This window comes from Pinus tabuliformis, chromosome 9 (assembly GCF_031772625.1).
Source record: "Pinus tabuliformis cultivar Carrire ecotype Pingquan chromosome 9, CPIR1, whole genome shotgun sequence".
Lineage (NCBI taxonomy): Eukaryota > Viridiplantae > Streptophyta > Pinopsida > Pinales > Pinaceae > Pinus > Pinus tabuliformis.
Window position 1 is genome coordinate 960,000,189 of NC_142307.1, and position 19,215 is coordinate 960,019,403.

A 19,215-nucleotide genomic window follows, 5' to 3' on the forward strand; every position below is an offset into this window, starting at 1 on the left:
AACGAGACCTAAACTAGGAACTGAAAAATGGGCTGTGGAACAACTTAACTCTAAAACCATGGAAACTAATTCATTCAGCTCAAAACCACCTAAAATTGATGTATCTACCTCCTTAAGTCATTTTTCATCATTTTTACATCATATTACATCAATTTACATCATGTTACATCATGAATTTGACCATGAGAGAAGAAAAAGTCAAACTGGTAGAAAACTAGGTGAAAATCTGAGTTTTTGAGCAAAATTGGCAAAATTTTCCCTGATGCGCAATGACTTTTCCAAGCTGAGTTTGAAGGCCTTCCCCTTCACCAAATTAGCTCCAAAATGGCTTGTTGGAAATCTATGTTTGTCTACTTTCTAGTACAAGTGGAATTTTTGGATTTGGTCTCCATTTGCCCCTTCAAAAGTCAGTTCTCCCAAGACTATTTCTTGTGGGTCCAAAAAGTGGCAGAGAGGGCATTTTTGAGGTGTTTTTTTTCCCTTTAGGTGACCCAAACCTCCTCCAAAATTCATGAGAATTTCTGGGTTTTCATATTTTTTGATGAGGAATACAAAAATGTAAGCCATTACTCAAAATTCTCAACCATCTCAATGCGCAACGCTGCATCAAAGCAAATTTCCTGTGTTTTGCAATTAAAATATACAAAATGACAAAAATTTCTCCAAAATGCTTCAAAATTGGCAAGAGGCAAGCTTATCAATTAATTTTTTGAGCCAAGGAAGCTTCAACCAAGATTCTAAGTTTATCTTTCTCCTTTTTGGATTTTAAGGCTCTCTTTAGCTTGGCTTTTAAGTTTCTTACCCTTGTCTTGCAAATCTTATTTCGGGCCAAGTAGTGATAAGCCATGTGGAGCAACATCTTTTTCTCCTTGTTGGCTTTCTCTAGCAGCTTCTCCAAGTGATTGTTCACCCTCTCTAACCATGATTCCTGGTCAGCATTGATTTCTTGCTCAAGGGATGTCAATTTTCCTTTCCTCCTTTTGGCTGCTTGCTTGTTTTCCCTTATGGTTTGCAGCTCCATGATTGTTTGTTTATCCTCCAATTGCTTATTCTATTGCTCAAGGTAGTTAATAATCCACTTAGCCCTCTCAAGGTTAAGTGATAAGGCATGGATGTCAACTTCTTTCTCTCTAATGACCTCCTTGAGTCTCGAGTTTTGGGAAATCAAATCAGCATCCTCCTCTTGAATCAAAACAAAATCTCTCTCTTGACCTTCAGAAGGCCCTTCATGATACAATGGTTGCTTCCCTTTATCCTGTACTTACTCTGCTAAAGAAGAAGGCAAAGCCCCTTTCACCCTAGGTGAAGATATCATTTGCCTGTTGGCTGATGAAGAAAACAAGACCCCTTCCACCCCAGGTGGAGATAATACTTGTTTGGCATCTGCAAAAAGTCTTATTGTCCCCTTTTGATAAGTTATAAACACAGGAATGTGAGCCTCTTCAGTTCTGCTTTCATACTCTCTTTGTTGCCCGGAAGGTCCACCTTCCTCTTGAGGTTTTGCAAAAATTTGAGGCCCTTTGAAGATCTCATGGGCAATGAAGGTTTCCCATGGCACTCCCAACTGATTGAGCTGATGCACAACAATAATCTTGATAACAACAAAGTGATAAATGCTATTAAGCTGCTGTGGGTATGGTTTCCTCTTTGCAAGCACAATCATCCTCTCTATTTTTTTGCAAATTAAGTATGGAATACTCATCATTCTAACCTTGGTAAAATGCATAAGTAATTTGATATGATAAGAATAGAGTCTGGAGAACCTTCCTTCACATGTGAAGTATTTGATGATGAATTTCATTAGTGGAACATACCGGTCCTCCAAAAACCTGAAAGGAAACATTCTAACCAATTTACTGTGATATTTGGCTTTAATGTAGGGTTCATAGTGTTGTTTACTGATATTTTGTCTTTTGTTCCACCTTTCCCCCACATTTGGCATCCTAGTTGCTTCTGCAATAATGGCTGGTGAAAGAGTAAAATTGATGCCAGCTAGCTGTACCATATTGTCCTCCATGTTGATGACAAATTGCCTAGCTAATTCATGATGATACTTAACCCTCTCAACCATCTCACAAAACTCAAAGCAAGATTGGTATCTAAAACAAGTGGTGGCAAGAGGACAAGCAAGAAGTTCAACAATGCTAATAGGCTCCTCTCTGATTATTTTCCCACCCTTGTGAGGTCTCCTAGGCTGTACATTCCTGTCTATTGAATTGTCACTTTGTGTTTCTTCTTCATAGCTTGAGTCACTGTTTCTTTCTATAGTGCTTGTCTTAGGAGAATGGTGAGATGAAGGTATGGTGGAAAAAGGATGATGAAAGAGGGATGAAAGAGGACAATGATGAAGAGTATGAAGAGATTTTACTCTTGGGAAGTGAATTTAGGGAATGAAGGGAATAGTTTTGGGAAATTAGGGTTTAGTGAGGGATTTAGGGTTTGATGAGGGAATTAGTTGCTTTAGGGGAGTGAGATATGGAAAAATGGGATAAATGGAGTGTTTTAGGGTAATAAAAGAGTGAAAAGGGGTTTAATGATGTTTTTGTGATGATGGAATGCAATTTTCACTATTAAATGGAAAATAGTGAGGAGAAACTAGGGTTTCAATTTAGACTTGTAAAATTCATGAAGAACACAAGAGTGAACTCAAATTCAGTCTTGGGAGGATGATTACTTACTTGTAGAATGAAAATATAGAAAATTTGAAGGTTATGGCATGATTTGGAATGATTTAGACAAATTTGGGCTGATGCGCAGTGCGTTGGGCCCATTGTGCAATGCCCTCCTGATGCACAGTGCCAGTTCAAAATAACACTGCAGTTTTTCCTCTGATGCGCAGCACCTGCTTGATGCACAGCGCACTGCCTTTGATGTGCAGCACCAGACCAAGTTGCCTTGAAAAGTAGGGTTTTGTCTCCTTGGCTCCCAAATCACGATTTTTTCTCTCTAAGAGTATTTTTTCACAATGAAATGATAAAGAGGACCTCCTTCACTTTAAATATGAATGAATTTAAATTTTTACTCATCTTAAACCCACTTTTCTAATGTCAAAGTCACTTTTGGTTTTGAACTATGTTTTTCCATTGAAATTGACTTTTCTTAATCATTTGATAACTGATGCATTTGATGCTTTGCTTTTTTAGTCTGCAGTGGCTGGAGTTGGCAAGGTAAGCTAGGGCAGCAACTCTGAACTTATTACATATAGAAAAAATTGAAATTACATAAAATTTTGTACATAGAAATAAAAACTCTGTTTTTTCCTCAAAACAGAGTTTTGAGGTAAAAACCACTTATTGATCATAACATCATTGAAAATTTTGATTTTGTGAACTTATTGGACCTCCTCATGTGCCTGCTGACCCTTTATTGAGCATTTTGCTGACCATGGTGACAAACCCTAGACCTAATGAGACCTAAAACCCTAAAAATGATTTTTTGCAAATGTAATGACAAAAAATGACTATAAATGACCTAAACTTGTTAAAATGGGCCAGCAGGTAAAGACCATGAGGGAAATTTTGATAATGAACCACTACCATCAGATGATCCATGATCCTAATGGAATGCAGCTGATTAGATGGGACACCTATTATGCATGAAAAAAGAGAAATTTTGATCACTGATGGAGGGATGAAGATACCGACACTAACAAGTAGAGAAAGAGTCTGGCAAGAAAGTTAAAGCTCTATGGAGTGATAATGGTGGTGAGTATGTCTCCAATGGGTTTAAGAACTTTCGTGCAACGGAAGGGATTAAACAAGAGTTAATGGCACCCCTTAACCCTCAATATAATGGGGTTGCCAAGAGGAAGAATAGGAGCATAGTAGGGCAGCAAGGGCAATGTTTCATGATCAGGGCCTACCACTACACTTGTGGTATGAGGCATGCAACAGATTGCTTTATGTTCAGAACCATAGCCCACATTGGATACTTGAGAGTAAAACACCAGATGAATCTTATTCCGATAAGAGGCCAAGTGTTGGTCACTTCAGGATTTTTGGGTCATTAGTTTATTGCCATGTGACCAAAGATGCATGGAAGAAGCTTGAGCCAACAACAGAGTTGGGGATCTTTGTGGGGTACATTGATATTCCCCATAACTATTGGGTGTACGTGCAAACCAGTCGGATGAAAGTGGTTCACAGGGATGTCAAGTTTGATGAGGAGAAGGCCATGCGAGTATCCCTTGAGACAGAGGTTGAGCTACATGCGAAGGAGGAAATTTTATTTCCTAAGGTTGAGGAGCCTCAAGTTGATGTGGAGCAGCCACATGCAAGGTTCCAGGAGTTGAGACATACATTGAGGTAGAGCTTTCCACAGAGGGAAGAAAGCGCACTAGATAGGTTGATATATTATTGGATGATGCATGGGAGAATGTGGGAGAACCCTCTTCTTAGCGTAGACAGAGGAGGTCAATAGGGAGGTGCACTGGATACATGGCACTTATGGGTGCATGTGTTGTGATAGAGCCATCTTCCTTTTAGGAGGAAGTGCAGCAACCAGTTTGGGTTCATGCGATGGTGAAGGAGTATGACTCCATAGTTCGAAAAAATGTTTGGTATGTGGTCCTGAGACCAGAGGACATGTCAGTTGTGAGCTCCCGTTGGCTTTACAAGATAAAGAAAGCTATAGATGGAAGTGTGGAGAAGCATAAGGCTAGATTTGTGGCCTGTGGATTTTCACAGGTAGAGGGGATTAACTATGATGAGACCTTTTCTCCTATTGCAAGGTACTCGTCAATCAGATCTATTTTGGCACTATCATCACAAATGGGTTGGAAGATCCATTAGATGGATGTGAAGACTACCTTCCTCAATGGCATGATTGAGGAAGAGGTGTACATAGAGCAACTCGAAGGCTTTAAAACCTTGGACTGTGAGTCGCATATGTGCTGACTCAAGAGAGCATTGTATGGGCTAAAGCAAGCACCCTGTGCTTGGTACACCAGGATAGATAGCTACTTCATTGGGTTGGGATTCAAAAAGAGTGAAGTGGATGTGAACCTTTACCACATAGTGGTGGAAGATAAGATGTTGATCATTGAACTTTATGTTGATGATCTCATACTGACAGGTGATGAGAAGCTCATCAAATGTTGCAAGGAGGACCTTGCCAAAGAGTTTGAGATGAAGTACATGGGGCTCATGCATTACTTTATTGGCATGGAGGTATAGTAGAGAGATGGGGAGTTGTTTGCATCTCAGGAAATTATGCCAATGAGATACTCAGGAGATTCCACATGGAGAGCAGTAAACCCACGGGGACTCCTCTAGTTGGTAGCTGGAAGAAGGAGGATGCTACTTCAAGGGAAGTCGTGGAAGCTACTGTTTACATGTAGCTTGTGGGTTCACTCATGTACTTGGTGAACACATGATGAAATATGTGCTATTCAGTTAACCAGCTTAGTCAAGCGATGTTTAGGCCTACCAAGATGTATACGAAGGTAGACAAGCATGTATTGAGATACCTCAGAGGCACTACTCAGTTTGGGTTATGGTACAGTCAGACAGAGGGAGTGAAGCTTCAAGGCTTCACTAATGCAAATTAGGTAGGGATTCCATTCGACAGGAAGAGCACATCAGGAGGGATCTTTAGTATTGAGTCATCGACAGTTTCTTGGTACAGTAGGAAACAGAGACTGTTTGCACTTAGTTCGACACAGGATTGTACATGGCTACAAGTCAGGCAACATGTGAGGCTATCTGGATGAGGAAGATCATGGTTGATTTGTTTGGTTAGCAAATGGATCCTATAGCGATTTATTGTGATAATCAGAGTTGTATCAAACTCTCTGAAAATCCAGTCTATCATGATTGATCCAAGCATATTGATATCCAGTATCATCATCTCATAGATTGTGTATTGAGGCGAATCATGTTGTTAGATTACATTCCCATGGAGGAGAAAGATGCTGACATCTTGACAAAGGCATTGTCAAGATGTAAATTTGAGTTTCATAGAGACAAGATCAGGGTAGTTGATAACCCTTTCTTGTTGAGAGGGAATGTTGAGAAATGACAACAAGAAATTCCAGTTTAATTTGTCCTTGAATTAAACTGTGAATTAAAATAGAATTATTTTCTCATATCAATTTGAAAATAATTAATTAAGTTTAATTAACTTAATTAATGTAGTAAATTCAAATTGGAAGTCTTTTAGAAGACATGTATATGTTCTCCCTAACTTATATGAGTTAAGGATGAGTTATGAATGAGTTGTAATTAGTTAACTCAGTTTATTGAGTTAAGTTAAGTTAAATTAGTTTGTAGCATAAAAACTATGCTGAAGCACAAAGACTGATAGCTTGAAGACTTAATATGTTGAAATGCACACAGGTATTTGTAATAATAATTTATTAATATATAAAATTGTATAAGATGATAAGAGATTACAACGAGGCCCTGCTTTTATACCTCCGCAGGTGACCTTTTGTGATTAGGCATGTCTTGTAGACATGCCTTTTCACTTAACTTAATCACTATTTAACCTAATTAATATTTAATTATTTAATATTTGTATTTATTTTATTTAATTAATTGTTATGAATTATATTCATAACATAGCCTCTTCCTTCAGAAGTGTTAGATTCAGTCTGGTCAGTCCTCCGTCAGAGATCAAAAATCTTTATGCATTTCATTTTTAGGTGTCCCGCTCCATTCACTCAGTTGCATTCCGCTGGGGGCATGCCACAATCTGACGGAAAAGGTCATTCTAGTCATTCCTCCTCATGTCTGGATCTTGCTAGCTTAGGTCTTTGGTAAATGATCACTAAAGCCCATGACAGTCAAGGTCTGGTCCTTTAACGGACAAAGGTCATTTTCAATCATTAGGTCTAGGGATTAATCAGTTTGGTCTTTAAATATGTCCAGTAAAGCCATGCAGGTCAGAGTGATGCCCTTGCAAAGTAATGATTCAGAGAATTTCATCGTCATATTGATAAACTTCGACTGTTCTCCAAAACTCTGTTTTGAAGAAAAGTCAAACAGTGTCAAAGGTGATAAAATTTTCAAAAAATCTTCAGTCGATTTCTTCAGATCCAGGCATGGTTTCCGTGGCCAAATTCCCTATCATGCAATCCCTACAAAGAGTGCCAAAAATTTCATCAGTTGAGCTAAAATTTAAAAGGAAAAGTGAAAATCAGTGTTGCCTTAAGTCAGTGAAAAAGTGTTAAGACACAACATTAGAAAAATGGATTTTTGAAAAAGTAAAAATTTAACCCATCACTTCCAAATCTTTATATGCAAGTTTCCAACAAAATCAAGGTCATTGTACAAATCAAGTGTGTAGGGAGATATCGCAAACTGTTTGAGTGTGCATCAGGCATTTTAGAGCAAGATTGGAGGCAATTTCAGCGCGCGGCGCATATAGACTGGGGCGTGGTGCACACAGAGGGCGCGACGCACACAGAGCCGACCCTCAATTTATTTCTCTAACGGGTGCGGCGCATAACCAGGGTGTGGCGCACTGGGTTTTGCGCGCGGCACACACAGGCAAAGCGCTCAAAACCTTGCCAAACTTACTCAAATATTTGTGAAGCCCATCAAATTGCAAGGTAGGCTCTATAACATCACTTGTCCCTCAAATTTTGTAAATGATATGGTGTTTTATGGCAATGTTTGAAATGCAACAAAACTTATAAAGCAATCACAAGAAAACACAAAGGGCTATTTTTGTTATGGTTACATATTTGTGGTGTTGCTGCCAAGGCTCTATTTTCCCTTTCTTACCATTTTTTCTGTATCCCCCCTATGTCATATTTCCCATTATCCCTACCCTAAAACACTACCAAACTCATACTCCTTGTCCCTCCACTATTTGGTCAATACAAACCCCAAACCCTACCTTATTAAAACCCCAAAACCTACCTTATCAAATACCCAAACCCCCTACATATCCCTAAACAAAATTCTCCCCATAATCCCTATTCCCATCACATTTCTCCCCTCCTCATACTCCCTTTGTTTCATTGTTCCCCTTGATGGAAGATATCACAAAAGCACCCAGCTTCACACCATCATCAAAGGGCAGCCTAAGTGCAGTACATAAACAACAGTCATGGCATCTGAAGGTTCATCAGAGTATGAGGTGGAAACTCACAGTGATACAGCTTCAGGAGAACAGGCACCCAGGAGACATCACTGGAGTGGAAAAAATGTTAGGGATGAGCCAAACACCCTCACTGAATTACAGGCATGCCCTCTTGCTATGTCATGTTTCCAACACCTAGCATGTTTTGAATTTTGTCAAAGGGTGGCAAATGTTAGAGTTCATCATGAGTTGTCCCGTCTTTTTGTGCTTCACGTACATGGAGGTCATTCTATCTTGGTCGGGGTCACTTCCACATTGACACCCGAAACTATCTCAGTGGCAACAGGCATACCAAATGTCGGAGAACAGTGGCATAAGAAGAAGAAGGTGGATAGGCAGCATTATGAGCCTTACATTAAGGCCAGTTGTTTGAGGCAGCTCACAAGAGTCTTTCCATTCAGATATTTGAGAGATGAGTATGCTCCACTCATGAAATTGATCATGAAGTACTTCAGTTGTGAGGGGAGGTTCTCTCGCCTATATGCCTATCACATCAGGTTGCTCATGCACTTTACCAGGGTACGGATGATGAACCTCCCATTTTTCATTTACAGGAACATAGAGAGGATGAATAATTTCATGCAACATAAGACCCCTCAGCAGCAGCTTAACAATGTTTATCACTTTTCTCTTATCTGGATTTTGGTGGATCATCAGTTGGGATTTGCAGGGCATTGCTTGGGAGGACTTCATCTCCTGTGACTTCTTTAGCACTCCACAGGTACTATCAGAGGCAGAGCATGAGATAGGTGGTCCTTCTCATCATTATGAGCACCATGAGGCCGCTACTATGCCAGTATTCATCACCTATCAGAGAGGCAATAGACATTTGTTTGCAGCAGCAAAGTGAGTGTTATCTCCACCTGAGGTGGAAGGGGCCTTGCTTCTGGCATCGATGACATAGGAATAGGATAGAGGTGAGGAGCCTTCAAGTGAGCCATCAAGTGAATGAGAGACAGAATTCGTTCTCCTTCAGGATGATGAGACAAATATAGAACCGACAAATGCAGAGCTTAGGGAGATCATCCAGGAGCAGCAATCAGTGATTGAGGCCTTATCCCTTGACTTGGAGAGGGCTAAGTGGAACATGAAATATATAGAGTAGAGGAACAAACAGCTGGAGGATCAGCAGGTGATTATGGAGCTACAAAACATTCGTGAGCATTGCCAAGCTACACAAAGGAGAAGAGTTGGGTTCACATCATTGGAGCAAGAAATCAATGAGGATCGAGAGGCCAATCTTGAGAGAGTCAACATGCATTTGGAGAGGTTGTTGGACAAGTTTGACAAGGACGTTTCCTTACTGAGACACATGGCTTTCCATTACAGGGCATGAAACATGAGTGCAAAGGCCCGGATAAAGAGCTTGAAGGCAAAATTGAGCAAAGCAACAAAAGAGGAAAAAGAGGTAAAAGAGCAAGATCAGCTTCGAATCTTGGCTGAAGCTTCTTTGACACAGCATAGCACCTCATAGAGAACCTCCAGCCCAAATTTCAAGAAATTTGGGGCAATTTTGGTCAGATGACAAATTTTTGGTCAAAACACAGGTTTTTTCTCCCTGTGGCACGGCGCTAAAAATTGGGAGCTCCAAATTGGAAATGGTTTGCATTTTTGGATTCATCTTGCAAAATCACGACTACTGGTGCTTGGAAAAGAAATTTGGGCATGATTTGAGTCTCCAGGAGGTCAAAAACACCCAAAAAATGACCTCTCTGCCCCTTTTTTGACACACAGGAAGCAATCTTGGGAGAAAGAAGATTTTGAGGGGCAAATGAGCACCAAATTCAGAAATTCCACTTGGGTTAGTAAGACAAGATAGGCTTTCCAACAGGCACACTTGGGCACATTTTGGGCCCTTGCAAGTGCCTCAAAACATGCTCCAAACTGGCACGGCGCACACAGAAAATGGCGCGGCACATATAGGAAAAAAGCCCAATTTTACCTCCGTTTCGCAAAATTTCGATTCGCGACTTCTCCAAGTGGGCCCGCTCATCTAAATTTCAGTTTTTTGGCACATAAGGTGGCATTTAAAGTATTTTCACTCCAGATTGGCTTCTATCCAAGTGGCGAAGGAAGGCAAACAGTCACCCAAGCCATTTGTCATGTTTGTGACGCTGCACCTGTAGCTAATGGTTGGCTTTCCACCTCCATTTTGTAATCATTTGAGTAACTCCCAAACCCTTGGGCGTTCTATCTCTTCATGGCACATTCTATATATTGTATGCAAACCATTTGAAAATGGTTGGTTGGCTTGTAACTTCTGGGAGATTGTGGGAAAGAAACTCTGTTTCTGCATTGTATATTTTGACAGAGAATTAATGAAAGGAAGCGGCTCTGTTTCATGAGATTCATGTGGTTGTGAGTGTAGTAAATGTGTCTCTTATGTTTCATATGTATTTTGTAATGTTCATAGTTCAATTCATATTCATTTCCAGTGAAATTTTCTGAGTTAGATAAGGTAGAATTCAATTTTATTGCTCTGCCTGTGGGAAAATTTCATGTTCAGTGTTCTTCTTCTGTTGAAAAGGATTCATGTACTTATGCCCTTTTCACTCTCCTAAGAAATCTCTCCATTCCACGTTATTTCGAACTAAATTGCTACACTTTCTGCCTGTCTTGCCTCACGAAGTAATCTGTGCCTTTATATTAAATTCTTTGTTCATTGCTAACTGTTGGTCCCATACCATCCCAGAAGCTCAGTCATTCATAGAATTTGTTTTCTTGTATCCATATTTCACTTACTAGCCTAAGATCAATATTTCACTGTAAGTCATCTCAGACTATTTCGCTTATCTATTCACTAAGCGTGACTTGGAGAGAGCCCTCTCCTGTTCTGGTAGGGCTAGGTACCAGACTGAGCGTGGTTTGTGGTTACCCCGAATTTTGCCTTCCTTCAACCTAGGGTAGATTTAGGTGCTAACATAGTGGCGACCATACTGGGGACCTGAAATCAAATCCCCTTATTTGTTAATAATTCTAAGCTTCCAGATGATAAGTTTAGGATTTCATAGGTTGAGTAAGTTGGTTGTGTCCTGTGATTTTTCTCAATAGCACGCTGGCTTCGAGACAATATACTAGAGCCAATCCAGACCTGGATCCTCCTCATATCTACGAAAATCCCAATTTGATTCCAAGACTCCTTCGTCAAGAAAGCACTATAACTCCCGTGTTCAAATCCCATTCATGTCCTGACATTTTTGAGTATCTTGAAGAGCTTGAGTTTGACGAACGGTTTGAAATATCATTGTTCGAGTCTAAATCCAAAAGGGCTATTGACTATACTGTCCCCAATCCACAATTTCTTGTAGACCTAGAAACCAAAAGAGCTAACCGGTTAATTGATAATTATATTGTGACACAGCCTCCAACTCCAACTGCTAGCCCCTTACAAACTGTGCACACTCCTCCAACACCTCCAAGGCCAAATCCACCAAGAGTGATGGCTTCCCGTTTTGCACCCCTTGTTCTGCCTCAAGTTCTAGATGATATGCCCATATATTATCAAAGCAAAATCCCGTTTTTTGATGGCACTCCTAACAGCATTATTGCTCAGCAACATGTGGACAAAATGGCAGACTTCTATGAACTTCATGAGATCGATGTGGAGAATGTGGCAATGAGACTCTTTGTACATAAATTTGTAGGTGAAATGAGGAAATGGTTCAGAGGTTTTTCAGCGGCATGTATCGCTACCTTGGCTGAACTACAAAGACAATTTTTAAACTGATGGGAAGTGAAAAACAATCCTCTTCAAATTCTAGCTGAATATGAACAAATCAAACGAAACACTGGTGAGTTGGTCCAAGACTATTGTGTTAGATTCAATTCAGTTTATAATGAAATTCTAGATCATCTAAAGCCATCTGTGGGACTAGCTATGGTGAAATTTCCAGATGGTTTTGATGCTAACATGGCCTACCAATTAAGAGAGAGAGAACCGACCATAATGGAAGACATGCAGAAAATCGCGGTTAGCGTTGAAGCAAATCTGTTGTCTAAGAGAGCTAGAGCGAAAGCAGAAAAGAAAGTCACAGTTAAGGAAGAGTCTTCTTCGATGGATCAATTACTCAAGAAGGTAGAGTAGATGCTTGAAAGGGTGAAGCTCGACAAACCTGAGCCACAAGTTAGAAATCCTAACTTCCGTGGCCAGTAGCAACCACAATATAGAATAAGACAGAGAGATCAGCGAGCCCAAGAGCAGACATCACAACAGCCAGTACAGACACCTTTGCAGCAAAATTTTGTGCATGGACCAGAGTCAGATGAGGATGGGAATATAATAGGTGAAGAAAACCACCTCTTTACTCCAGATGAGCGGCCTACTTACATTACTGAAGAGGATGAGTGTGCGGTGACTTCAGCTGCACACAAAGATGCAGATTTCATTCTAGCAAGTGACACTGTTTTAGAAGAAGAATCAGAGGAGTATCAGAGGGGGTATATGAATGCTCTGTCCACACAGTAGCAGCGATATTCACTTAGAAACAAAGATGTGCCGATCAAAACAATTCAGAAAAGGAAGGATGTTGAGGCACCCAAGAATGATTCATCAAGTACACAAAGGAAAGGAAAGGAGGCGATTGGTCCGAAGAGCAGAAAATCAACATCAGCAGAACAATCACATAAGCAACCGATATCGAAATAAAAGGAAAATAAAGAAATCCCAGTCAAAGAGGTAGAAAATATTCCTGCGTTTAATTTAGAGAATGAGATTTCTAAATTAAAGGTATCCATCTCCTTGACTGAAATAATGAGGAACAACAGTAATAGAGGACAAGTATCTAAAATGTTGAATTTGGACCCAATGTCCGACATGGTGAATGTCGAAGATGATCAACCTGAAATGATTTTTGGGCCAACATTGAATGGTGAGTCTCCTGATAGTGATGTTCCACCCTTTTACATCAGTTTAAGATTGCATGATTTTGTGTTACATAATGCCATGTTCGATTCTGGAGCTTCTCACAATCTCATGCCCAAGGCTATCATGGATAAGCTTGGTCTGGACATCACCCGGCAATACCATGATCTCTATTCATTTGATTCTAGCAAAGTAAGATGTATAGGACTCATCAAAGACTTGGTCGTGAGTCTGGATCAGCTCCCAATGAAGAATGTTTTGATGGATGTGGTTGTAGCAGATATTCCTCCCAGGTTTGGCATGCTTCTTTCCAGGTCTTGAGTAGCGAAATTGAAAGGGACACTACAGCTAGATTTCTCCTATGCAACGATTCCGGTGTTTGGACAAATGAGGAAATTGTATCGGGAACAAAAAATTAAATACATGATTACAAGCAAGGAGAAACCAATTAATCATCCAATTAACTATGTACATACAGATTTAGAGTCTTTTGTTTTGTATTCAGATAGTTTAAATGATATAGATAGTCAGTTAGTTGAAGCAGATGATATTCCGGAAATAACAGAAAATTTCAGAGAAATTTTAAAGAAAGAAGGACAAGAACAACAAAAAACTGTTGGGCAATCAGCTGAAAGTAATGGACAGCAAACAGACAAGGCACAACAAACAGATTTCCAGCACTTGCAAGAGGAGGAAGAAGGTTTGTGGAGCATGGATTTTGATGGAGTAGTGGGAAATGATGGCGCTGGAATTGGAATTTGGGTACACAGTCCTTTCTCCACCCCGAACAAAGTGCCTAGTAACGTGCGGGTATGCTCTTACAAGTTGGCTTTTGAGTGTTCAAACAATGAAGCTGAGTATGAAGCTCTGATTGCTGGCCTGAAGATTCTAAGAAAGCTGAATGCTAAGAGGATTTCAGTATATGGCGACTCCGAATTGGTAATTAAGTAGGTCAGAGGTGAGTATCAAGCAAAACATCCTAGGATGCGGGCCTACCATAATGCAGTTCTAGACATTCTAAAATTATTTTCAGAATACACCTTGACATGCGTGCCTCGTATACAAAATAGTATTGCTGACGCTCTTGCCAAGGCAGCAAGTAGTTTGAAAATCCCAATGAACTCTAGCAATAAATTCGAAATCCATGTCAAGCATCGTCCAACCGTTCTAGACAATCAGAGATATTGGCAAGTGTTCCAAGATGATGAGGAGATTAATGATTTTCTGCAAAACAAAGGCAAGTTCAAAGAAACCTCAATTGATGTAGAAAATGACGATGGTAAAGGGAATGGTACAGATGAGGTGCAGATCGATGAAATGGACATGTTGCAGCTGAAGAATAACGTTATTCCTAAAGGCTTGATACCTTTAGAAGAACTTTTTGATCAATATGATGTAGCCCGCAAGCCAACATTGCAGCCAACAGAGAAGGGTGTAGAAGAGGTCAACATCGAAACAGCTGCTAATCCTAAGTTGGTAAAATTGTCCAAAGCATTGCCGCCAAAGATCAAGGACAAATACATCAGCTTGCTAGCTTCATTTGCAGCACACTATACCCATCAAGCCCAATCAAAAACCATTCAAACAAAAGTTGAGAAGGATAAATCCAAAGTTGCTTCCATCTTTTGAAAAGGAGGTAAACATGTTGTACAAATCAGGGATCATTGTGCCCATCAGATTTTCGGATTGGATATCTAACTTGGTGCCCGTATGAAAGAAGACATGTGAGATCAGCTTATGCATTGATTTCAGAAATCTCAATAAAGTTTCATTGAAGGACAACTATCCACTGCCCCAAATGGACCATATACTTCAGCGAGTAGTGGGAGCATCTCGTATGTCACTACTTGATGGTTATTCCGGATATAACCAAATTTCTGTCCATGAAGATGATTGAGACAAGACAACATTCACCACTCCATGGGGAACCTTTCATTACGCTAAAATTCCTTTTGGTTTGAAGAACGCAAGTGCCACATTTCAGCGTGCAATGGACTTGGCTTTCCGGGTATATATTCTCATTCTCATATTTTGGCCTATGTTCCTAACGCTACTGTAAAAGATGTTTTAGTGCATACCAATCCAGAAGGAAGGCGAGGCAAATGGATTGTAGCCTTGCTGGAATATGATGTGGAAATAAAGCCCACAAAGCTAGTTAAAGGATAGGGATTGGCGAAGTTAATGGCCGAATCAAACTTGCATGCCTTGGACATAAATCTGATCATTGCTATGTCCGATGAGAATGAAGAATCATCATCAATTCAGGTATCTGAAATGTTTTCTCTTTCTCCATGGTATTCAGATATCATATATGTGCTTAAAAATATGTCACCACCGCCCGACATGCCTAGAAACAAAGCGAGAACACTCAAGTTGAAAGCTGCCAAGTTTTACTTTCTTAATTCTGCACTATATTGGAAAGATCCTAGTGGCATTTTGTTAAATTGTTTGGTGGAAAAAGAAGCAAAGAAAGTTATGGAGGATTTCCACGGAGGAGAATGTGGTGGTCACCTTTTCCGGAAGTCAACAGCAAATAAAATTCTGAGAGCAGGGTACTATTGGCCGACATTGTCTGCTGATGTATATAAGATGGTCAAGTGCTATAATAAGTGTCAGATTTTCAAAGGAAAGCAGAAGTTACAACCTTTACCACTCAAGCCCATTGAGGTGAGCGCTCCTTTCCAGCAATGGGGGCTGGATTTCATTGGTGAAATTCATCCCACTTCTTCCGGTCAGCATAGATGGATCCTCACAAAGACAGATTATTTCACGAAATGGATTGAGGCAACTCCAACCAGACAAGCTATTGATGTGGTAATCATTTCATTTCTTGAAAATAACATCTTGTCTCGCTTTTGTTGCCCGAATAAGTTAATCACTGATAACGCAGCAGCGTTCAAATAAAAAAGGATGGTAGAGTTTTGTCATAAATATCACATCATTTTGGGTCACTCAATTGCCTATCATCCACAAGGCAATGGATTGGCAGAGTCTTCGAACAAATCATTGGTCAACATTATCAAAAAGCTGTTGAAATAAATAAGAAGAGTTGGCATAAGAGGTTGGTCCATGTGCCCCGGTAGTCAAACTTCTTCAGGAGGCCGGCAATGAAGAATATCCCATGCAGAGAAGGTTGAATCAAATGGTCCACTTGCAGCAAACTAGAGAAGAAGTTTTCAAGAACACATCCAAATTGCAGGAAAAAAATAAAGAAAATTTATGACAGAAAGGCCAAGGTGGATAAATTTCAGTTGGATGATGTGGTGCTGAAGTGGGATGAAAGGAATGAGGAGAAAGGTAAGCACGGTAAGTTCGATAATCTTTGGAAAGGTCCTTTCAAGATTGCAGCATATCGGGGTCAGAATGCCTTTCTTTTGAAGGAAATGAATGGGGAAGATTGTCCAGGAGGGACGATCAATGGTCGGCTTCTCAAATGGTACCATTGCTGAGTTATTAACGCTGCTTCCACTGTCATTGTAAATACCATTTTTATTTCAGTTTGGTTTGGGTTTGTCAAGTTAGTCTTCAAGTGTTATAGAAATTTTTGGGCACTGCAACCCCAATCATAAATGTCCATAAACCAAGGGCTCCTAAGTCCCTAAAAGTGTTGTTCTATCCCTTAAAAGAACAAGGTCAACTGATTACATCTTCTCCCAGAAGTTCTCCATGAAAAACCACTTAGAACTACTCAAAACTGGGCCATTTCACCTGCTCCATAGGCAAAGTGCACTGCATCCCACCTGAATACACTCAGTAGGTGCGATGCATGTCAAAAAACCCTTCTATGGGGTGCGATGGGCGAGAAGAGACAAATGGCAAGGTCAATCCGCAAGGTGGAGGAGCATGGAATCTTCTAGAAACCTCTCCTGTGACACTTGCCTCTCTAAATTCGACCAGGGATGAGTAAGAGATCATCAATCTCCAAGTGGAATCAAGAACTATCAGAAAGAAGACACTAATCAAATCTCAAAAGCTGACTCACCCCCCTTGCAAACATCTATATATGGATCCCTCATCCCAGAGATCCAGATGCTGGAATTGTGTATCTTGTAAGGAAGTGTTGCTAGTTTCTTGGTGCAATCTTATAGTGTTGGGTGATCTAAGATTTTCATGAGGTGAAAAAGGGCTTCTAGCTGAGAGGATGATGCTGGGTTAGAACAATTGGTTGTAATCCTCTTTGCTCTTTCTTGATTATTAATAAAGCTATTCAAGTTTTCCTCCACATTCTTGTGTAATTGATGTTGTATGCATTTGTGTGGTTAATATACATCTGATCCTATATTGTTTATGATAATAGATCCATGTTCTCGTATAGTGTTATGCTGCTTTGATTCTGCAGGTGCTCTTTGAAGCTGGGTATACAAGGAAGCAAGTAGCAAAGGACTATCAGAAGGGAGAAGAACCGAGTAAGGAACCAAGCACAAGATAGAGGTTGGTCTCCTTTATTCTTCTCTCATCTATCTCTCATAAAGGAAAACGAAAGTAGACTTAGTGTGTTTGTTTCTAAGGTAGCTATCACCCTTAGTGGGACTAGCAGTTCTGCATAGACACTAGTTTTCCCGATAACAAAATGGCGACTCCGCTGGGGAGCGAATAGGTTGTTTGTTTATCTACATTTGTTTACTTTATAAACTTACAGACGGAGCCTGAAGCCAAGCCAGCTAGCCTTCGAACTACATTTGTTTTACGAATGCAAAGTAGATCAATGTTGCTTCAGTCAATCTCCGGGTTCGTTTATGAATTGAACAATTGATCTACAAGCTCTCTAATTGCCCTTGTGGTGGCTCTAGTAACCTCTTTAGATCTACCCCTGTGATTGATTTACTGATTACCACTTGCTCGGCCTAAATCCCTGAACTGAACTGCAAACTGTGACCCGGAACCCAATCAAAGTCTCGTCCCTGGTCTAGCGCACTGTCTGTTCTGTGAACTTCAGATGCATCGCACTTCCCGAGTGTAGTAGGTGCACTGCATTTCAGTTTCACTGTGTTACAGGTGCGCTGATCAGACAAGGCCTTGTTCCAAAATTTTGGTTTCTGTGTTCACTCTTTTTAGATCTATTCAAGAGTTTTGCTGCCTGTAATCAGTACACCTCTGTTGAAACCCCCTTCTTTGCTATTATTCCACCTCCATAGTGCAAAGAACTGTAAGTGTTTTTATGTATTTTGCATCATTTTCGGTTCTCTTTTGCAAAAAAGTAGCATAATCGAGCTGTCGTTCTTTGATCCGAAAGTGTCGTAATTGTCGTTTTCAACCATAGAAGACAATCTCCTTGCTGTTGGTAGTCGATTATACAAGTTACTATTGCATATGATTTGAATTAGTAGTTTTGAAAGTGTCGAAAAGCAATTTTTCATTTCGAAATCGCAAAGTGTGTCTCTTACTTCCACTTCATTTTGAAAAGAAATTTGTTGAGTATTGTCACTTTGGAAATAATTCAGATTTTCACTTAGCTTTCTTATCATCACATATAGTAAGGAAGCTGAAAAACAATACATGCATGTGCATTTGCATTTAGACTGTTTGTTGGTTTGATTTAGGATAGTGCATATAGTGTGTGCTCTTTGCTCTTTGTTGAAAGAACGCCATCTCTCTTTCCTTAGTAGCTAGGATTTTCATTGCTGAAAGAAGATTAAACTACTGTTTGTCATCTTAGACTGCATTTTAGGAATTGTACATCTACATCACGCGGTGAACCTGAAAGGCAAATTTCATAAGCAAGATCAACTATAAAATAAATTTAATGAATCTAAAAACGCTTTGGAACCTAACACACAACATTTAGAAGTCTAGGCTAGAGACATGTTCTGGCGTTGTAAAACTTGGTAACTGTTGCTTTCATTGTTGGTTGGGTGATTCCTCCACTTTGAGATGACAAGTGCCAATACGGACTTGTGCTCCCACGTACCGTCGAGTATATATTGGGAGACCACAATAGGCTTTATCCTTTATCCATAGGAAGCTGTGTCTGTCGCCCTATCGATCGCAATGCACTGAACATAGCATTCGGGAAGATTGACTGCTGTACCGTAAAAAGTATTCTGCAGTTTTGCGATTGGTTTGGTAATCCCTCTTTCTAGATTTCCAGAGCAGTCCCTTTCATTCCTTTTCAGACTCCTTAACGGAAAAGGTCCATCTGAGCACTTGTCACTTCAAGCTCATTAAAAATCGAAGGCGACTAAAGTCATCTTTTGTTTTTTCTCGACTCTTAAAAATTGAAAAAAAAACAAGTTGTGTCAAAGCGTCTAAAATTTATTTTAAACGGA